This window comes from Pipistrellus kuhlii, unplaced genomic scaffold, assembly GCF_014108245.1.
Source record: "Pipistrellus kuhlii isolate mPipKuh1 unplaced genomic scaffold, mPipKuh1.p scaffold_m20_p_2, whole genome shotgun sequence".
NCBI lineage: Eukaryota > Metazoa > Chordata > Mammalia > Chiroptera > Vespertilionidae > Pipistrellus > Pipistrellus kuhlii.
The window spans coordinates 81,359,065-81,382,890 of NW_023425515.1; the positions used below are offsets into that span (position 1 = coordinate 81,359,065).

At 38.4% G+C, this 23,826-nt stretch overlaps 1 pseudogene; it reads left to right on the plus strand.

Annotated features, from left to right (window-relative positions):
* LOC118722987 overlaps nucleotides 1-23,418 on the plus strand; it is a 54,811-nt pseudogene extending 31,393 nt beyond the window's left edge.
* The last annotated feature ends 408 nt before the right edge of the window (nucleotides 23,419-23,826 follow it).

Genomic DNA, 23,826 nt, shown 5'->3' on the forward strand with positions numbered 1-23,826 from the left:
TTCAATAACTGGTGTTGGAAAAATTGGACAAGTACATGGGGGAAAAAATGAAACTAGAATACCAACTTATACACAATAACAAACTCAAAATGGGTAAAAGACCTAAATGTAAGCTGTGAGAACATAAAAATCTTAGAAGAGTGCATAGGTAGCAAAATCTCAGACATCTCTCATAGCAATATATTTACAATATACCTCTAGGACAAAGCAAACTAAGAATAAAATAAACAAATGGGACTACATCAAAATAAAAGGCTTCTGCACAGCAAAAGGAACCAACAAAGTGAAAATAGAGACCCTAGCTTGGCAGAACATGTTTGGCAATGATACAGTTGATAAAGTGTTAATATCCAAAATATGTAAGAAAATCATATGACTTAACAAAAGGAAGACAAACAATCCAATTGAAAAATGGGCATAGGACCTAAATGGACACTTCTCCAAAATGGACATAGAAAAGGCCATGAGACATGAAGAAAAATGCCTAAAGTCACTAATTATCTAAGAGATGCAAATTAAAACGACAATGAGGTACCACTTTACATCTGTCAGAATGGATATCATCAACAAATCAACATACCACAAGTATTAGCAAGGATGTGGAAAAAAAGGGCCTCTTAGCACACTACTGATGAGAATGCAGATTGGGATAGCCACCATAGAAAACAGTATGGAGTTTCCTCAAAAAATTAAAAGTGAAAGTGGAAGTTCCATTTGACCCAGTAATCCTACTCCTTGGAATATATCCTAAGAAACCCAAAACACCAATCAGAAAGAATATATGCACTCTTATGTTCATAGCAGTGCAATTTATAATAGCTAATATTTAGAAACAACACAAGTGCCCATCAGTAGATAAGTGCATATAAAGAGTGGTACAATGGAATACTATGTAGCTGTAAAAAAAAGAAGGAAGTCTTAGCATATGCAACAGCATGGATGAATCTGGAAAGTATTATGTTAAGCAAAATAAGGGAGTCAGAGAAAGACAAGTATCATATGATCTCACTCATATATAGAATCTAATGAATAAACTAAATTTATGAACAAAATAGACTAATGAATTTTATAGAGAAGGTGGGGTTAGAGGAGTGGAAAGGAGAGACTATTCAGGGAATTTATATGAACACTAGAGGCCCCGTGCATGGATTTGTGCGCAGGTGGGGTCCCTCTGCCTGCACTGCATTATCTCGCAATCCTGGACTGCTTAGAGGGGATATAGAAGTGCCAAAGCAGCTGGCAGTCTCGGAGCTCCACCCAGGGCTAGGTGTAGCTTCACTGCTGCTCATCCTGGTCTCACTGTGCCTACCTCTGCCACTCTGAGCAGCGCTCCCACTGTGGGAGTGAATTGACCACTAGGAAACAGCTCCTGTGTTGAGCCACTGCCCCATGATGGTCAGTCTGCATTATAGCAACCCGTCAGCTGGTTGTTCAGGTCGTTCTAGTTGTTTGGTCATAATGGTCACTTAGGCATATATATATATCTGTCATAGACAGAGACAATAGAATGGTGAAGGATTGCGAGGGGCAGTTGCAGGGAGAAGAGGGTCATTGGGGGGAAAAACACAACAAAAAATAAAACGGACATCTGAAATACTTTCAATAAACAATGAACTTTTAAAATTCCATTAACTTGGAGGTTAATGTTTTAATACATGAATTTGTAGAAAACACAAACATTTAGTCCATAGCAGTATTTGTTTATTTAATTATTTCTTTAAAATTTTTAACTAAGTAGCTAGCCTGTGTTTGGTATAATTTATGTTACAAAATATTCAATGGTTAGCCAGATACAAAGTATCTTTCATTTCAAATTTAACAATATCATGTGGAAGGTAGACAATTAAAGAAGTACAAAGATAATATGGATCATTTACTGTAATAAATGTGAAATTATGAAAGTATATGGCAGATGCATTTAATCTTAGTTGAGAAAAAAATAACAAAAAGTCATAATTATAGTTAATCTGAAAAATGAATAAGACTTAGGAGACAAAATAAAACATTGGAATTCCAGTAGAGGAAATTATATTTTAACCTGAGAAAATATCATATGTAAATAATTTCAGAGGGAAATTTTGTGAAATAAATGCAATACACCTCTGCTAATATACATGTTCAGGTTAGAGATGAAAAATTATAAAATATATATATTCTATCAGCTATGAATGCCTGGAACAAGAACCCGCCAAAATCAGATTTTTTTTCTTGATACCATTCTACAATAAATAAATGAATCATCAGACTCCATGGTTAAATGTTTTAGTACTGCAGTAGGAAATACACAATATGATTCTGAAGCATCTTGTAACTCCAGAAAATAAGAAAATACTCCTAAATATAATAGTTACAGAGGAGAAGATTATGTCTCAGTTCTTATTCTCTTGAAGGAAATGTTTCAAGGTGTAGCAAACCTAGCATGAATTTATTAACCACAGCAAAAACATGCCTAAGACAGTGAAACTAGGAAAGGCGTAGTAGAAGCAATAGGAACCTAAGCTGGGCACTTTGGATCACTGGGAAATCAGAGAAAAGGAGGCTTCTAGGCAGTTCAGGGGTTAGCTCAGGAGGAGCTGCCACTGTACATTTCTTCTCCTGATTGAAAGTCTCATGAGGTCCCTTAGAGGTTAAGGGACACGTGCCCATGGGGGAAGGAGCAGGAGAAGATAATGGTTCAGGCCTGCTCTCTGGAGAGAGAGAGCACTCTGGGACTTTCATTTTCAAGGGTTTTAAAGGCTGGGCATTTAGGGGAAGTCTTAGGGGAGAATCTATAGAATATTCATGAGATTTATGCTAATTTACTATTAGAAGATTTATTCTCTTAATTTGTCTGTCCTTGGAGGTGGTTGGCAAATGGCACTAATTGAATTTCTGTTATCTGTCTCTCTGAGTAGAGTGATTGAAGCTATTTACCCTCTTGTTGGGGAAGAGGAGTTCAAACTATTAAGTGTCCTTGGCTTAGAGAAAATAGGATTTACTAGGTGGCTGCAAACTGTTGTTTAACTATCTGTCTTGTTTCCCTATTCCCCTTGTCCTGAAATTTCCCTAGCTTTTTACTATGCTGTAACACAACCACAATAATGAGGATATGTGAAGGAGACCCAGAAGCCAATTTAAATAGCTCCCACAGGTCAAAACTTAAAAAAAAAAAAAAAAAAAAAAAAAAAAAAAAAAAAGTAGTATGGGATAATAGTCCCAAGTAGAATTTAAATATTCTTGAGTCCACACTTATGTAAGTGAATAAATAGACAATTGCATAGATGAGAATACACAAATAATTTACACAGATACTCTGTCCAATAGGAAATTAGGAAGTGGGTCATAACTCCACTTTCTAAGTATGGGATACATACAGTGATATCCTTACAAAGAATGGGAAGTGGGAGAAAAAGAACACCTTTATAGTGGAGAAGCTTGACAAACATACCTCCACATCAGTGATAAGTCATATTTATAGTATGTGGTCTTACTTTCTAAAACCCATAATCCCATTAAATCTGAAGACTTTAGTTACTAATAATGTATACTATGCAATCAAATATGTTTATTGAAAGTCATTCTATATAATAAAGAGCTAATATGCAAATTGACTCATAAGATGGCTGCCTATAACCAAGCTGCCAGGGGGGTTAGTGAGGGGTGACCAAACGACTGAACAGCAGGCTGTGTAGGGCAACCAGACCAGCAGGGGAGCTGTGAGGGCAACCAGGCTGGCAGGGGGGGCAGTTGAGGGTGATTTCGACTGGGAGGAAGGGCTGGCGGCAGGGGAAACTAGGCTGGCGGCAGGGGTGGGGGTGGAAAGTTAGGGGCTATCAGGGAGGTAGGCAGGTAAGTGATTAGGAGCCAGTGGTCTAGGATTGTGAGAGGGATGTCCAACTGCTGGTTTAGGCCCAGACATCCTGCAAGGGGTGCTGGATTGGAGATGGTGCAGGCTGGGCTGAGAGGACCCCTGCCCATGCACAAATTTCATGCACAAGGCCTCTAGTACATATATATAATCAGGCATTATGACATTATGAACTATTGATTATTATCAATTTAGTAATAAGTTCTAGTAGAATGAAAGCTACACAGTCAGTAATACATTGGTTTTTATTCTGCAAAAAGCTCTATAAATATTTGTTGAATTAATAAATACAATACTTTGAGAGAAAATAATGTTTTTAAAACTATAATTTTAATGACACTTTAAAAACACTTTTTTCCAACTTCTACCAGAGGGATAAGAAAAGAAGAAAGGGATTGCATGCATAATTAATAGAGCCACCATAAATGTCTCCTAATTTTGTATTTAGAAATTAAAATTTTTCTATTGAAAATAAAACATTTGTGAACACTAATTTCTCAGATAGAGAAACAGATGTCTCCATATATTAAAAAGTACCATTTATATTCCACATTTTCTGATGGAAATGGCAGTTTCTTAAAACAGAAATTCATGAAACAAAAACAACAAAGCCAGATGCCAAATATACATACACACACATCCCACAGTTACATAAAAAAAGTAATTTTTTAAAAGCCAAATGAATAGGACTAAAGAATTCAGTGTACTCAAAATATCTATAAAGATAGTAACAACAAAGCTTATTTATGTTCCACTTTAATATATATTAATTATAGTACTTCAATATTTATGTGATATAACCAAAGCTGTAATCAGAGAAAAGCTTATAAGATGATATGTTTTCATTTGATAAACAACACTTATGAAAAAGAAGCTTACTTTATTCAACTTAATAGGGTAGAAAATTAAAAAAAAAAGATGGAATGACAACTATAACAATAAAAATCTTAGGGGCTAGAGAAGAAAAAAAAATTATTGCAACTCTAACATGTCTTAGAAGTCATAATGCAGCTTAGTTGGCTTCGGGAATTAAATACCTAATAAGCCTCTCAGAATATTTTCATCACTTTAGACATTACATAATTTCATTCAATTAAAATTATATTATCTCTTCATTAGTTCTGAACCAAACAGATGTCTTTATATGTGGAAGTTCCTTTAAAGTATTCATAATTAGTTTTTCAACACCAAACTTGAATTTTCACATGTTCCTTGCTGTCTTTAATAATTCTAGCTATACCTCTCAAATGACTACATTCTTCAAGTTCATAAATTATTTTTTTTTCTTACCCATATGCTATTTAGACTTCTTCTTTTCTTTTGTTTTTGATGCCATTGATCTTACAGTTCAGTTTTGCTATTTATTGTTTAGTGATTTCATCTATCTTATATATATTGTATAAAAGGCTTAGTGACCAACTTAACATCCATCTGACTGTCTGACCGACTGACCAGCCGGTACATATGATGCACACTGGCAATCCTGTATAATAAAAGCATAATATGCAAATCAGCTAAATGGCATAATGACCAGTTGGTGGGGGATGGGGCCAGTGAGCAGGCAGCGCCAACACAGCCACAGCATGTGCCAGTGGGTGGAGGGAAGGAACAGCAATGTGGTGGTGAGGGGCAATTGGGGGGCTGGTGCTATCCCCTAATTGGCCTGTCCAGTTGCCTCCCACAGAAGGAGGCCAGGTGGCAGCAGTGGGGTGATAGAGCAGTGCTGTCCCGTTAGGCAGGCCTGGTTGCCGCCCACAGAGGCAGGCCAGACTGTGGTCTAGGCCCTCTCCTGACAGTCTTGGGCCTCTATCCAGATAATATTAAATACATCACAATAATCATTTATATCTGAAATATATAAATGTCAAACTATACCAATTTTTACATTATAATTCTAGGTTATGGTTTATATTATTTTAATATATTGGGATATTTTAATGCTGACCTTTTATTGAAGAACTTACATTTATATTACAAGGTGCTAATGTTATGTAATTTTTTTAATAGATATTTTTGGTGGTGGTGGGGAGCGGGTCTAAGCTGTTAGTTGGATATCTCTTGAGGACTCCCAAACTGTGAGAGGATGTAGGCCAAACTGAGAGGCCCCCCAGTGCACAAATTTTTGTGTACCTGGCCTCTAGTTTAAAAATAAATGTTGACTTGATCATGCACAATAAATATAAAGCTCTCACTGGCTCTAATCCAATCAGGGAGGGGAGGGATGTGGGAGGTTGGCCAGCCAGGGAGGGACTGCAGGAAGGCTCCAGGGAGTGTCCAATCCTTCTCACTCAGTCTTGATTGGCCAGAACCCAGCAGCAAGCTAACCTACCAGTTGGAGTATCTGCCCCCTGGTGGTCAGTGCAGATACTCCAACTGGTAGGTTAGCTATGTCATAGCAACATGTCATAGCGACTGGCCAATTGGTTGATTGTCTTCCCCCTAGTGATTAGTGCACATCATAGTGACTGGTTGACCAGTCAACTGTCTGCCACCTAGTGGCCAGTGTGCATCATAGTGAGCCATTGAGCAGCCTTGCCATATCATTAGCATAGTATACTTTGGTTGAACAGCCAACCAGATGACTGGACATATAGCATATTAGGCTTTTATTATATAGGATAATGCACATATATTTTAAGTGCATCAGAAAGAAATTTTACTTTATATTTTACTTTTATTTTTATCTTCTGTGTTGAGTCTGTGTCTACTCTAGGCTATTGAGACCAGAGAAAAGACACATCCTAATTGAAAGGGTTATATCTAGAAGTAAAATTCTCACACTAGGAGAAAAGTAAGAATTAAACAGTCCAGATCAAACAAAGCATACAAGCAAACCTTGATATATAATCAAATTATTATACAGTTAAATATATATATATATATATATATATATATATATATATATATATATATATATTGACCCCCTTATATTAAATTCATTAGATTTATCAGAGAGAGACTTTAAAAGAACTTTACTGTATTTCATACAAGATCTTTAAGAAACAGTGGAAAGCATAGGGAAAATTAATGAAATGGTGAATACATTTTACATAATAAGAAATCAAATGGATATATATGTGAATATCTATAATAAATTATATATCTATATAACTATAATCTATAGTTTTACCAAACAAAATTAAGTGGTTCTAAATACATCTGTGAATTTACACAAATTATTTTTCATTTTGAAAATTAAACATTTAAATTTATATTATAAATAATAAGTATCAATTATGAACTTCTCTTCTTAACTTAATGCCACTTGTGTATATAAATTTAACATTAAAAATAAATAGAACAAGTATAATATAAATGACTAAATTAAAAATAAATATTTATTGAATGTGGCACTAACTGGCACAATTTTAAGGTTTGAAAAACCTTTTTGTTAGAAGTGAGAATAAATAATAATTTGGTCATAAAATCTGATTATTTTTAATTTGTTTAACAAAATAATTTGATCAAACTTAGAGATAATGAAAATTATTTTAATAGGGCTAAGAATGTCTTCTAAGTTATAAAGTAATTTTCATAGGCTAATTAATAATATAATAACATATTTGATTACTAGGGAATTTTTTAAACCTCAATTAATTTCACTTAGCCTATTCCAGAATGGGTAAAATATTTATTTATAAAGAGCATTTTTCAATTTCTAGTAATCAAGTATATATTATACAAGAATATTATATTGTAAAATATTTTTGTATGGTTTTTTTTGTTTGTTTGTTTTTGGTTGCAGACTGGTTCAATAATTCTTAAAACCAGTATTATAAAAATAAATGTTAATGGTATGTTCTTTTTTCAGTTTTGGACAAAGTATAAAAGTGATTAGGCCATATTTTTACATTTAAGTAGTAATCATTGAATTTATGGTTGAGTGTGAGAGTTTCTAGCATGAGAAAATACATTAATTCCAATAAAAGTATTTTGTTATGCTTTGCAGTGCAAAGATAACAGATGAATTTTACTTGCCATGTAGTTGCTGGTTGTTATTCTTGAATATCTGTACTGTGATGTAGCTTCATTGTGGACTGTGAGGTAGAAATATTGAATGTGAGCAGTGGCATTAGTTACTAGGTGTACTGGTTAATAATGATGGATTTTCTTAACCAAAGAAAAGACGATAATTTCAAGAAAATAATAAGAAGTGCTTTATTCAAAATAATGTCCATTGCTAGCTACAAATTTTTCAAGTAATTTGTGGATACTATCCCAATAGTATTTCTCTTGTTTTAAGGCAAACTATTCAGAAACACAATTTTCCACTTCTTCATACATTTTAAAGTGCTGCTCAGAAAGTGTGCCATCCATCAGAACAAGTGGTAATCTGAAGGAGCAAGGTCTGGTGAATCTGGTGAATACAGAGGGTAGGTTAATACTTCCCAGGCAAGATCTTTTAACATATATTTAACTGGTTTTGAAGTGTGTGATGGAGCGTCGTCATGAAGCAAAATTACTTTGCTGTATCTTTTGGCACATTTTGATCATTTCACGATCAATGTGAGCTTCAAATTGATTATTTGTTATTTATAGTGATCAGTATTAATGGTGTCACCAGGTTTTAGAAGCTCATAACATACCACACCTTCCTGATCCCACCAAATGCAGAGCATTGTCTACTTTCCAAAGTGATTTGGTCTTGCAGTCAATGTTGATGGTTGACCTGGATCAACCCATGCTTTTGTGAGTTTGGGATTCTCAAAATAAATCCACTTTTCATGGCCAGTCATAATTCAATGCAAAAAAAATACTTTCTTTTGTGCAGTTGAAGCAACATTTTACTGATGACTTTTCGGTTTTCCCTTTGTCTTTCATTCAGTTGATGTGGCACTCATTTTCCTTTCTTTAAAATCTTTCCAATTGCTTGTAAACAATCAGAATTTTTTTGCCAAGAAACATTTCATCTTTCTGCAAGTTGTTTTTAGTTTGACATGCATCTTCATCCAATAATGTTTATAATTGTTGGTCTTCAAACTTTTTGGTTGACCTGGACATTCTTTGTCTTTCACATCGAAATTATCACTTTTAAAGCATTTGAACCAGCGTTAACAAGTATTTTGAGGTGGAGCATGTTCACCATAAGGTTCCTGAAGTATATGATAACTTTTTCTTCAAAATAATGAATTAAAACTTCCCTCAAATGGTCTTTTTTTTTGGCATAAAATTTGATTTATAACCCCGTGCAGATTAATTTGCAGAATTCCAAAATGACAGACTTTCTCAATTCCCAAGCAGAGAAAATTAGGCAGCTGCTACAAGCCCCTGAATGCTGCATATGAACCCCAATCTTAATTTTCACTGCTAGCCACACATTCCAGGATATCAAGGCAGCCTACATAGCTCGATGTCCTTCTCTAATCTTTAGAATAAGATATGAAAAAAAATTATACTTAACTAGGGGTAGCATTTTTGCTTATGATTGTTTTTGTTTTTCTATCTATCTTTGCTTTGTTTTAACTATATTCACTTTATGTTATAATGCCAAACTTTGCAAATTCTTATTAGATTGATTAATTTTTAGGTGATTTAATCCAGTTGTTTTTCAATTGTATATAATATATAAATGACATATAATATTATATTAATTTAAGGTACACAACATGATAATTTGGTATTTGTATATATTTTGAAATTATATAATCAGATTTCATAGGTCAATGTTTATATAATCTTAACTAGAGGCCCAGTGCACAAGATTCATCCACTGGGTGGCTGGGGGAGTCCCTCCGCCCAGTCTGTGCCCTCTCACAGTCCAGGACCCTGTGGGTTATGTCTGGGGATCAGGCCTAAGCCAACGGTCAGACATCCCTCTCACAGTCCAGGGCCCTCCCAGTATGGGGCCACTTGTTCCTTATTGCCCGCATATAGTAGAGGTTGGTTGGAGAGGGTCCTGCCACCTCCGCTGGGCTCAGCAGCAGCCATGAGCCCAGCTTCTGGCTAAGGGATGCTCCCCCTATGGAAGTGCGCTGACCACCAGGGGGCAGCTTCTGCATTGAACATCTGCCCCATGGTGGTCAGTGCATGTCAAAGCAGCCAATCCTTCTTGTTTGGTCTATTTGCATATTACATTTTTATTATATAGGATAGTCACCTTTCTGTCTTCTAAAATTTATACTGTTTTCCTTACTGCAGTGGGAAAAAAAAAACTACAACAAAATATTAAAAAAAAAAAGAAGAAGATAATAACCACTGTTAAGACCCTATTTGCAACTGAAGTACATCCAATTCAAACTATTTTATGTCTTTAGAAAACAAATAAAATTAACCATATCTTGATTAAAATTCCAGAGGAAGGACTGACTTTAGCCATGACTAAAACTGTAACCTCAGAAGCTGTCCTGAAGAATATATATTTTCTTTTTGCATCTCTAAACTTTGCTTTTATTTGCATGCTGCCCTCATTCTTTCCTACAACAAATGAATTGTTTCATGAGGCCCGGAAGGATAGACGTCAGCCACTTCAATTTATAACATCCATTCAGCTTCTAATCCCAAAGCTGGGGAAAAGTCTGTACTGACAGCTCTGGCATAAATGCCCCAGAGAATGTGCTGATTTGCCCCTTTTGGGTTAAGTGTCATTCTTGAATTACTCACTGTGTCCAGGATACTGATGGACTTTTACTGATCAAATCTGGGTCATGTATTCAACACAAAAGACAAGGAAAATAGCACCACATACACCACATGAAATATGATAAAGCTGGTTCACAAACAGGACTGTATTAGGTAGGCTATAAAAATATATCAGTAAAGGTTGAACTATACGATTTAGTGAATAAACAAAATAACAGTGTATTGCTCCCTTACATTATTACCCCACAGGTGGTCATTTTTGGTCATGGGGGCTCTTCTTATAGCAGTGACTTAGAGACCTAGGATCCTTACAATTTTAAAAAATATTTTTTATTGATTTCAGAAAGGAAAGGAGGAGAAAAAAATAGAAACATCAATGATAAAGAGAATTATTGATTAACTGTCTCTTGCATAATTCCCACTGCTAATCGAGCCTGTGACCTGGGCATGTGCCCTGCTCAGGAATCAAACTGTGACCTCGTGATTCATATATCAACCAATAAGCCAAACTGGCCAGGTAATCCTTCCAAATTTTGAATCTGGTATCTTCCACAAATGGTTAAAAATCTACAGATATTCCAGCTGGAAACCATCGGAAAAGAGAGAAAGTGAAGAAAAGATAAATTTGGCTTTGGCATGAAAGTGATATATGACTTATGCTTATATTTCACTAGTAAAAACTAATTATATGAACCTGTTATGTATTCTATCTTGGAAATGCATTTTAGCTGTGAACCTAAGAAGAGGAATGTAGTGCTGATGACATAACCAGTCTCCTCCATGGAAGTTAACCATCAAACTTTATCTTTTTGTTACATTACTAAACCATTTATGTTTTATTTTATTGAAGATTTGCTGTACCTAACTATTAAGTACTACATTCTATGGTGATTTTTGAATCTATTATATATTATGCAAAGGAAGTAATCTTTTTGTATCAGTAATGTATTATTGTGCAAAACTCTAAAAGTGGTGTAAATATCAAACAAATGTTATGCTTAATGTTGTTCAGATTGGGTATATTCTGCTACCTTGTATCCAAACCATTCTTTAGATCCTCTGCTTCATTTAATCTAATACATTTTGTGTTTCACTTATTGTATTCTGACTGATGATTTTTAAGGTTTCTCTCTCTTTGTCTAAGTTCTCACCAAGTTCACCTATTTTTCTTCTAAATGTATTGAAATGTGATTTGTATCTGTAACTGGTTGATTGATTACCTTAATTTCATTTAGTCCTTTTTCTGCAGTTTTGTCCTGTTCTTTCATTTGAAACATGTATCTTTGTCTTCTAATTTTGGCTGCCTCCCCGTGTTTATTTCTATGTTTAGCTTTGCTCTGCTTCCCAATCTTGGCAGGGTAGTCTTTTTTTTTTTAAATATATTTTATTGATTTTTTTTACAGAGAGGAAGGGAGAGAGATAGCTAGAAATGTCGATGAGAGAGAAACATCGGCCAACTGCCTCTTGTACATCCCCTATCAGGGATGTGCCCGCAACCAATGTACATGCCCTTGACCAGAATCGAACCTGGGACCTTTCAGTCCGCAGACCGATGCTCTACCACTGAGCCAAACCGGCTTCGGCAGGGTAGTCTTATGTAGTAATTATCTTGTGAGTCAATTGGTAGTCTTTCTAGTCACCAGAGCCCTGCACTCCAGAATTGTCACTTGTGTGGGTTGTGTGTGCTGCCCTTTTGTAATTGAGAGCTGATTGCTATTGGCACATAAACGAGTGGGATTGACCCTCAGTCTGACTGACTGTAAGGGCTGACTATGACTACAGTAGACAAACTTTTGTGTAAAGGTTGACACCATTAGTGTGATTTACTGTAGTGGGGCTCTAGTGTCTGCTGAATCCACTAGTGAAGCTAATTGGTTGATGCTTTAATGTAGTCTGAAGCCAGTCATTGGGTGTGTTAGTTCTGGGATGTCTTGGGAGGGGTTCTGGTGCAGGTCAATCACCACCTGACCTCATCGACCTGTGGATGGTGTTTGCTTGTGCTGGGGTTTGGAGGTACCTACCAGTGGCTGACTATGCTGCAAACTGAGGCTGGCTACCACTAGTGTTGGTCTGGGGGTCACTTATCAAAGGAACAGGAACAATAGACGAGCATATGATGATTTGAAATGTGTAGACCTTTGAGAGTCTTTAGGGCAGTCTGCAATGTGAGTTGAAGATGGCTTCTTGTGAGTAACAGGAGCTAAAAGAGGTTCTGGCCTGTGTGTGTGAGTTGGATGGGGTACATTCTCCGGAAGTACCAGAGTAGGGTGAGTTTGATGGAGATTCAGAGTTGGTGCCCACTTGCCACTGCAGTGTGGGCAGAGTGTCAGCTCAGCAAAGGGGCTAGCATATCTGCCTCATCCAGTGCTATCCCAATGGTTCTCACCCTGAAGCCAAATAATTCAGTTTCTCCCCCTATGTCCTTGGCCTTTTAAAAAATGTTTTTATTTATTTCAGAGGGAGTAAGAGAGAGGGAAAAAGAGACAGAAACATCAGTGAGAGAATCAATGATCAGCTGCCTCTTGCATGCCACCTACAGGGGATCTAGCCCTCAGCCTGGGCATGCACCTTGACCAAAAATCAAACCTTGACATCCTGGCTCATGGGTTAATGCTCAATCATTGAGCAACCCTAGCCCAGTGTCCTTGGCCTTTTTTGATCCTCTGTCCCAACACTGAGCTCAGAATAAGTGAGTCTATCAAAAGTAATTCTATCCCTGGCCCTTCATGAGGAACCCCAGAGACTCTAACTGCCCTCACTCTCACTTGGGCTGAATTCCTGCTGATTTTCACAGCCAGATGTGGGGAATCATTTTTCGGCACAGGTGCTCCGGGCTCAGAAGCTTTTTGTGGGTCTGGGATCCTTTACGCCTAAGGATCTTTGACAGTGAAGAAATCTCTCTCAATCATTCTTTTCTTTTATTTTTTTTCCAATTTTCACCCAAGGCTATGTCTTTATTGATTTCAGAGAGAAACAGAGGGAGAAAGATATAAAAACTTTGATGTGAGAGAGAAATATCAATCAGTTGTCTCATGAATAGACCCCAACCTGAGATAGAACCCACAACTTAGGTATGTGCACCAGCCTTTTGGTGATGATGCTACAACCAACTTAGCCACCCAGCCAGGGTTCTCTTCCAATTCTTAATAACTACATGTGGGCGAGGGGGTAAGAGCAGACTATTAGTGTCTCTGCCCCTCCTACTTGTCTTAAAATGGCTTCTTATAGACTTAGGTATAGGAGTTCTGTTTAGTTAGTCTTCGGGTGCTTCTCTAGTATGATTGTTCTATAATATAGTTGTTATCTTGATGTGGTCATGGGAGGAGGAGAGCAAAGTATTTACCAACTTCATAATTTTAATCAGAAGTTCTTATTTCAAACCTTTGAAAAACTTTACACTGACCATAATTTGGTTTTCTTTAAGAACCCCAGTTTCATTTATTTCTAATTCTCTTCATTAATACTTTTCTGTTCCTTTTAAATTTAGTTTATAACATTATTTTTTAAGTTTTAAAATTAAGGACATGACTGTTTTATTTTTGTATAAACTATTTCTCAATTGCTTTTTTGTTTATTTAAGAAGTTGCAAATTTTTATACCAAAACAACATTTTATCAGATTTTGACCAAAAATGTAACATTTTTTCATAAAGAATATATAATTTATACTTATATAAATTTAGTATATATTTATATAATATTTATATATCACATATCACATCACATGTTTTATTTAACTTATTTTTTAAATAAGTAGCACATTCATATGCTTTAAAAATGTAAAAGATACAAAGTTCTTGAAGGAATATCTATACCTCCATATTCACAGCTACATTCTTCACAATAGCAAAGGGTGGAAGCCAAGGTGTGCATGGAGAAAGGACTGGGTAAACAAAATGTGGTATATGCACCAGAATATTATTCAGCACCCAACAAGCTACACTATGGATGAACTTTGAGGACATGCTATGTGAAAGAAGTCAAAGACAACAAGGCAAAACTGTATTATTCCACAATCCTAAGGTGCTGGAGCGGTCAAATTCACAGGACCAGAATGCAGAGTGGTGATTGCCAGGTTTTGGGGGAGCAGAAATGGGTAACCTCCAGTTTTGCAGGATGAGAAGCATTCTGGAGGTGGATGGTGTTGATGGTTGCACAATAGTGTAAATGTACTTAATGCCACAGGCTTCTACACTAAAAAAAATCCTCAAGATGTGAAATGTTACATTGTGTATATTTTACCATAATTAAAAACAAAAAAAAGGAAGAAAAATCTACAGGAGTCACTTTTTCACTCCTATCCAACAGCCATCTAATTCCTTCACCTAAAACACCTAATGTCACCAGATTTTGCATATATTTCCAGAAAGAGTCTATGCATATACAAGCTAATTCATATTTCATGTAGTTAGATCCATGCGAGGAGGTGCTGAGGCCTCTCTTCAACCACTGGCACCACCTGGTCAGCCATGTGGGCAATGTACCATGAAAGTGGACCCTCCAGCCTTAGTCAAGCCTTCAGATAATTGTAGCCTTGGCCAATATTTTAAAAAGCTCATGATGCCCTATTTGGTATGGCTCAGTGGATAAAGCATCAGCTCTTGGACAGAAGGGTCCCAGGCTCAATTCCAGTCAATAGCATGGACCTCAGTTGCAGGTTTGATCCCTGGCCCTGGTCTTTCACACCAATGTTTCTCTCTGTCTCCCCCCACTTTCCTTCTACTCTCTCTAAAAATCAATGGAAAATATCCTCAGGTGAGGATTGAACACAAAAGAACCTCATGAGAGACCCAGAGCCAGAACTGCTCAAGCCAATCCTAAATTCTTGATTCAAAGAAATTGTGAGGAATATTTATTGCTATTTTAAGCCAATATTTTAATGTGATCTGTTACATAGCATAGCAGATAATCAATATACTCTTTGATAAAGGGGTTCAGTTAGACCCTCTGAGCTGGCATGTTACCAATGATACCCTTGTAATGGTTTGGGACTTTGGCTCCAGGCTCCAAGTCTTCCTTTCTACCATAATAATTGCCATGGCAACAAGTTAAGGATTTTTTTAAGGCACAAAATCTTTTGTTCCCCTGTCATGTAAAGAGGACATAATATAGGGTTTTTTTTGTTGTTTTTTGTTTTTTGTTTTGTTTTGGGGAAAAACTTACAAGCAGAACAATAACAGAGTGCACTCAATCCCCAAGCTTTCAGGGAAGGGGATTATGCCAGACTTACTTGGACGATGTGTCTCATGGGTAGAGCTCTTGTGGAGAGGGAGCCTGCCTAGAGTGCACTGGGATTTATGGGGATGGTGAAGCAGGGGACATCTGTACCACTAACCTGGGCACTGCTTGATAAAAGAAATGATCTCAATAGAAAAAGGGACTCTATTTTTTCCATTGCTCGCTGGTACCTGCTGAGCTAGCTATATGTTGAGCTACTTAAATGGGACTTAAATGGGACAAAAAATAAGTCTCCAGGATTTCCAGTACTTCACTGATTCCCACTCTGAAACTGTGCTTTAAACACAATAGATATTTACCACTCATTGGTCAACACAGAGAAACACACTTGTTTCCCAGTCTCAGTAAGAAACGTTGGGAGGCAACTTGGGCAGGCACCAAGATAAGAGTATTTGTAAACTAATAAAAAAGAGAAAGCCCACCTACAGAACAGAGAGGGAAATGTGAGTTCTGGTTTTCCCCTGCTTTCCCTTGCCACGAACATGCTGGGCTCTTTGCCAGTCCCACTGCTGTACTGGGGTACTCTACTATTGTTCCATGCATGTTAGCACCATTCTTCATCTCATATTGATAAACCATCAGCATTTATTTGCAGTCATTTAGGTTGAATATTAGGTCTTGTTCATTCAGAATTTCTTTTGATTACTCAGGCATTTAAGCATCACTGACTTGCTAAATGTGTTTTAGTAATGACTCTGCATGAGTGGAGAAATCTGTGCATTACCACTTGAAATCAGACAGCCATGAATCTGTGCTGGACATGGAAGGAAGTGGGTAGGTTTGATGCTGGGCTGAGCTGGAGGGAACCTAGGAGCACACACATGACCACCAGTGGTGTCAGGAGAGGCTGAGGCAGGACCAGTAAATGGAGAAGTGGTGTTACAAATACATTTTCTGAAATAAAGTCCTGATGAAGGAAATCTTGACAATTACTGCTCTCATGCAACATTCTTCTTTACCCTATCTCTCCAGGGCCTCCCAGTTAGCTATCTGACAGTTTGGAGTTTTTTAGTTAAAAAAGAAAGCAATAAACCTACTATGAATTTTCCACTAGCTTGTAAGGGTAGAGACCTGCTACTCATTTGTGCATGAGTTTAAGTGCTTGGGGAAAGAACAGGCCCCATGTTGAAGGTAAGCTCAGTGATCCAAATATTCGGACAACCCCTAATACCTGATAAGAGGAGCCAGAAGTGGATGATCCTCTATGAGCACAAGATCAAATGTGCTGTAATAAACTGCTTCTTAGTGAGCCAGGGGACAGAGTATTAGAATAAATTATTTAACTAAATAACCACACCCCTTGAGGATGTGTTTTAAAGAGACTGACTGTATTGGGGAAATGAGGACCAGAAGCTCCTCTGTACCCTTGTTTGACCATGCTGCTGCTTGAGGAAGTACTGGCTACCCCAGGGATTCCAGCTTCAGCCCTGCTATTCTTGCCTATGGCTCATGTTATTTGCATATAAATACTTAACAGTTTATACTTTAACTAGAGCCTGAAGCATGAGATTTATGCATAGGTATGATCCCTAAGCTTGGCCGGTGATCAGGGCCGATCTGTTGGGCAATTGGGGGCCCTCTTACTGGCACCTGCCTTGGCTGGGGGCAGCTCCTGATTTAAGCATCTGCCCCCTGGTAGTCAGTGTGTGTCATAGCAGCCGGTCATTCCATCGGTTGTTCTGTTGTCCAGTCAATTTGCATATTAAGCTTTTATTATATAGGATTCCTTTACTCATGATTAGGCATGGTTATGAATTTATACATTACAATAGGAAAGAAGGAAAACTTGCATTTTTATTAACAAGGCTGGGCCAACATTTCCAAATATAACTTGTACAATAGATAGCCTGAGAATAGGGTTCACTTGGAGACGGTGTCCGGTGTCCTGTTTCACTTTCTTCCCCTGTCTCTTCAGCAGTGGAGTCTGATACATCAACCCTGACTACTGAGCATGAGGTTTCAACCTGCTCCATTTTGTCAAAAAGCTCATCCTCATCAGAAAACTGATTTTACTTGGCTTTTACTCCATGTTTCTGTGCATACAATGGCATTGAGAGGTCCATATGTATCTCTTAGCCAAAATGGTTACCTTCTCTGGAAACTTCCCTCCTCCAGCTCATATCCTGATGAGCATCTACAATGCCAGAGAACTGGGAGGGGAGGGGGAAGCCCATTGATATTCTTTCTTTACCTCCCTTTGATGGTATTCTTTGATAAACCACAGAGATACAGATAATTATAATGAAAACCATTACTACTACAATCACAGGTATTGCTATGAGGAGTTTGTTATATCTTGGCATGTCTTTTGTGAGCTCATTTGACTCCTCTTCCTGTTCACCCTGGGCTTCTGTCCTCTCATTTTCCCATTGATCCCTATCCCACTCTGCCTTGGCAATCTTTACTTCTTGCTGTGAATCAGAAGCCATACCAGGAGGCTACATGTGTTTATCATACATTCAGTGTCACAATAGCGTGTGATGGTCTTGCCAACATTCTCAATGTTATTGTTAAATTGGCAGAGGCAGCAGGACAAATGACTAAGTAAGATCAGTTGTTGTTTTTTTTTTTTTTTTTTCCCAATTCAAGAATCATTGTGAGGATGCTCTCAGCTGTTGTAAGTGACACTTGTGTTGTTCCCATGTATAAATATTTTAATGCTAGAGATTTAAAAAGACATGAATCTTTAACAGTTGACAGAATATTACAATTGAGAATTAGCTTGTGTAAAAACTGCATTCCATGCCAGGCCTGAAGTGTTCCAAAACTCAGTTTTGTGATTAAATTGAAACCAAGATTTAAATACTGGAGGGACAACAGGCCTCCAAATGAATCCTTACATAATTCTCTTAAATAATTTCCACTTAGAAATAATTTCTAAACCCAATGGCATTACTTCCATGTATCTTTACCGATGTAAGAAACAGAGCTTCCTTTCAAGTGTAAGATTGTGAAGATGCCTCTGTACTTGTTGGACTTTGGCACGGGAACTCTGTGGAGTCTCTGCTTTGGGCTCAGACCAATAGACAGCAGCATCCAATTACTGTGGGTACAGAGCTCATATACTAGTATGTTCAGTCATTGGAAGAAGTGCCTCAAATGACTCTGATTGCTGGGTCTCGTTAACTTCCAAGTCTAAAGAATGAAATGCAATTTCAGACAATGTTGGCTACTGGGTCTGAATAGGCTCTGGAAGTGAAGTGTCACTCGGAGTGCTTTGCAGGAGCTGTAGTCTGCTGCAGGGCTGTGGCATTAGCCTCTGAAGTAGGATGAGCTGGAATGAAGGTTTCACTTCTTCAATGGACTTTGGTACATGAGCCAAGACATCTTCCTCAATCTTCTTAGGGGTCTCTGAAGTTACCAAAACCCCAAGATCCACAACTTTAACATTATTATTAGGCAACTCTCAATGCTGAGGTTCACCAGAAGCTGGAGGTTAGACTGTCACCTAATGATGTTTCACAGGGTGAGCTAAGAGGAGTTTGGAGGCTGAGCTGGACCCCTCTGCTAGAATGGAGAATATGGTACACTGACAAGAGGCACATGAAGCAGAACTGAGCTCTTCTGATGCATTACAGATTAAATATTGATATATTCAAGGTAGGGTGGATACTGATCTGGAGCTCCTTGATGGACTAACAAAAATGCCAGTGTCTAAACGGACACTGTAGACTGAGCTTAGGCCTCTTGTTGGGGCAGAAGATGAGCTAAAGCCTCCTGAGTATTTAGAGAAGGTTCCATTTTAGAAGGGGCCTCAGTAGGCAGAGCAGAGGCTTCCTGTTGGAGTGATGGAAGTTCAACCTCTTCAGAGATATATGAAGGGTTTTGCTGATACCAAGGGCAGGACTCGTTGAGCCCAGGGTTGGATTTCAACAGGACAGGGTCCAGGGCCAACTCAGGAGACTATGCTTCCTGGATCAGCTGTCACAACAGCCACCGTATGAGCAGGAGACATTGGGCCTGGACATGCAACCTGGACATGACAGGCTCAGAGAGGTTTGAGTCACAGTGAGCAATTTGAGTAAGCTAGTGGCCTAGGGGAGGGGCGGGGGGGTACCTGCATTACCAGGTGAGTGGTAGCAACAAAATTGGCAGCAGTATCACTATCAGCAGCAATATTATTCTCAGGCCCCTTAGCAAACAAGTATAGGTCCCCACTTCAAGTTCCAGCCTTCACTTATGCAACTTTTATAAGTCATGGGCTGACGGTGACTGAAGAAGAGTAAGCCTTCTTCCCGGATCACAAGGGACAAAGTGGTCCTTTTCCCCTGCTTAGCGGACCACTAACCCCCACTGGGGCTCTCCTCCCCTCTTACAGAGAGGCAGGATTTGGGCCTGGACTCCAGCAGCGCAGCAATGGTAGGATGGGGTGTTAAAGGATGTGAGCACTGTGGGAGCTGCAGAGCTTCCCAAGGATGACACAGTGCCTCGCAACCCAGGAAATTCAGAAGTGCTAGTCAAGTTCTGGCAATCTGGACTCCTCCTCAAAGCTGAAATATGAGAGATAGTGTTCCCCCCCTCGGCCCTACAGCTTACAAGAAAAGTGATTTGGAGTAGTGCTATAGGAGCTGTGGCTCCTGAAACTGCTTTCCATGGCATAACTGGTGTCACTATCATCTTCCAGATCTCCTGGATATATCGTCATTCTTTTTCATCTCCTCTTTCTTGTCATTCTCCATCCTTAACTGTCTTCCTCCAACTCCTTGCTCCCCAGCTACTGCTGCCTTACCATGTCTTGGACACCTTAGCCTGGGCAGCAATTCACCTCAAAGATGGATATATATAGTTGATCCTTATACAACACATGGATTAGGGTCACTAACCCTCTGCACAGGTGAAAATCCCCTTTTGCTTCCCCCTGAATTCCAAAATTCATAGCTGCTTAAGTCCTTTATATAACATGGCATTCAATAGTGCATAGCGTATGCCTTCCTTACTCAGAGATTCCAAACTGCAGATTAAAAACAGTACTGGTATCTATTGAACAAAATTCATGTATACGTGGACCCATGCAGTCCAAACTCCTATGTTCAAGAGTCACCTCTATATAAATTACACACACACACACACACACACACACACACACACATATATATATATATATATATATATACACACACACATACATACTATACACATATTATCTAAATACACATGTATTAGATAATATATATTGAATATTACATATAAATATTTTCTCATATTTTATAGTGATACAATATAGAAAGTAATATCAAATCATTACAAAGTGCATAATGTATTCATCACAGAAAATTTATTTCATGAAGTAAATAATTTTTTAAAATAAGGGGTTAAAAATATAAAGATAATGGCAACTGTTATAATAGAGCCAAGCTTCCACAATTTCCACTTAATATAGGTAAAAGCTAATGTTATAAAAATACTACTATAGAGTAAGGTTTGAAATAGGGGGAGAGACTTAAATATAATAAACTATATACCCTGTCTTAATTTATTTATTGCATTGGCTATGTATTCTGTTTGTCATATTTTAATCTGGGTATAATCGGTGAGATCCTGTTTTCTATTGCCCATCTTCACCAGCAGGTTTTAAGAGACAATCCTATATAATAAAAGGGTAATACGCAAATTGACCACCAGGGTGCAGATGCTCAACACAGGAGCTGCCCCTTGGTGGTCAGTATTCTCCCATACAGGGAGTGCCACTCGGCCTGAAGCTCTGAGCCAGGCTCAAGGCTAGAAAGTGCAGTGGCAGTGGCAGGAGCTAAGGATGTCCTACTGATGGCTTAAGTCATGCCTAAGCTTTCAGCTGGACATCCCCAGAGGGCTCCTGGACTGAGGGACACCTCCCCAGTGCACAAATTTTGTGCACCAGGCAGCTAGTAAAAGATAAAGATAAGTAGCATTTATTGTTTAAATTCTATATATGTTTCAGTCTCTTTCTTATTCCTATAGACTACCAATGTATTATTTTATCTTAACCAATATAAGCTTATGGAATCTGAACTTTAATTCAAATTTTCTTCTACATTTTACGTATTTTTTGTAAGTTCACTTCAATAGTCGTTATTATTAGTCTCTGGTATTTGACAGTGGGTTTCATGTTCTCTGTAATTTAATGTGATTTGAATGTGTTTTTGGAACACTGAAACCATTTCAGTATTCAATGGGAGAAGATGTGGCCCTTGGGAGTAATCTTACTTGCATGCATAAAAAAATGCACTGAACAAAAGTGTGTGTTAATAATAATGGTGTTCCCTGAGATGCATTGAAAATTCTTTCACCAATATATATATGCACATTTTTGGGGGGAAAGTCTGATTTTGAAATGCTCTGTGGCACCTCAAGAATTTAGAAAATGACATTCAAGGAGTAGATTAATGCTAACATAAATCTTTCTCAAAGAATATTTATCTTAGTTTAACAACTCCTCAAAAATGTATATGAATTTGTATGAATATCCAATAGAAAAAAATTACTACTATCTTTTGAACTCCAATATAGTTCATAAAAAGCCAGAAACCAATGTTTTCAATTATTCTTTTGTGGTTTAATGTAGTTAATTATTGATACCAAAAATTCATGCAGAAAAATTCCACAAGTTTATATCTTAATTATGTAGCTTAGTGATGTAGACATCATTAAGATGGTGGACACACATTCATTATACTGTTCACTTTTCTTTGTGAGAAATCCAGAAACTCCCTAACAGTTTCCTACACCCTTAGTGACTGTAAAACCTGAAACAAAACTGGTAGACAGTGTGAAACACCATCTCACAAAAAATTCCCACCTGGCACAGCGCCAGGAACAGAATCCCGCTTAACTTGTGGGCAGGAGTTCAGAGGTGATGCCAGCAGCTGAGATGTGCCATATCCAGGAGAAAGGCTGCTGTGCCAAGAACCTAGGACTCGCTGCCCGGGGCCCAGCCCTGGGCACTGGTCTGAACTCTGGAATCAGCTTTGCGGAGAAGGTGGCCTCGGAGGTGCCTGCGCAGGTGGCCGGCTCCTGGGCCTGCCTCGGTCCCAGCTCCACACCAGTCCCAGGCTCTGGCAGCTCGGAACGCTCCGGTGGGGCTCAGGGGCACCATGAACACGTCTGCCTGCAGCCTGATGAGGACGGCCAGCGACACCCCCTTCCTGGGCTGCGGGCCTCGCTCAGGCCTGATTCCGCCTGAGAACGAGCTAGTAACATAATGACTATTTCATTCCTGCCATCAGAGAAGGCTGCACCTTCCTGCTAAGTGGCTTTGTGTTCAAAGCAGCACTTTTGCGGGGGTGAGCTGTGCCGTAATGAGAGCTGCTATCATTACACCATTACCGCATTAGACTGCTTTCTAGTGCCCTATCCAATTTTAAATGCGTATTAAAATTAAAATTAAAATTAAATGGAAGGGATCATGCCCGGCAAGGGGAACTCGACGCAGTGCGTAGCGATGACGCTGGTGGCTGCCCAGGTCATGGGCAATCACGTCGCTGTGGCCTCGAGGGAAGCAGCGGACACTTGCACTTGAACCTTTTCACGCCCGCGATGATGAAGAACGCGCTGCGCTCCGCCGGGCTGCGGGGGACGGGCGGGGCAGTGTCTTTCACAGAGAACTGCGTGATGGGACCCAGGCCCACAGGACAGGATGGCCAAGCCGATGAACGAGTCCCTGATGCCGGTGATGGCTCTGACCCTCACACAGGGTAGGGCAAGGCAGCAAAAGTTGCTAAGACCGCACACAAAACGGGTCCTCCTTGAAGGCCACTGAACTTGGCTGCCTCACAGCAGAGCAGTTCAATGAGTGGGTCCCAACTGACCTGATTTTATAATAAAATCTGCCACATAAGATTAAAAAAAAAGAGAAATTTAAAATAATTGACAGATCAGCTTATAAGTTAGCCCTAACATATACAGTATAGATAACTTTATTTATTCCTGATTAACTGGAATTAAGACAGGATAGTAAAACGTTCAAAAGCTTACAAAGAAACCAGTTAAAAGCAACACCAAAATGTCAATATTCTAAAAGTAACAATAAGTTGTTTTTAAATGAGAATCAGAGAGCATTCTGGAATAGCCACATATTATTGTATATGGTAAAGTTGTCTTTGTAAAAACCAAGTTAAGGCTAACTGTAAAAGAAAAGCATAATCTGAACAATTATTTGTAGACAATACATTAAGGGATTACTGGTTT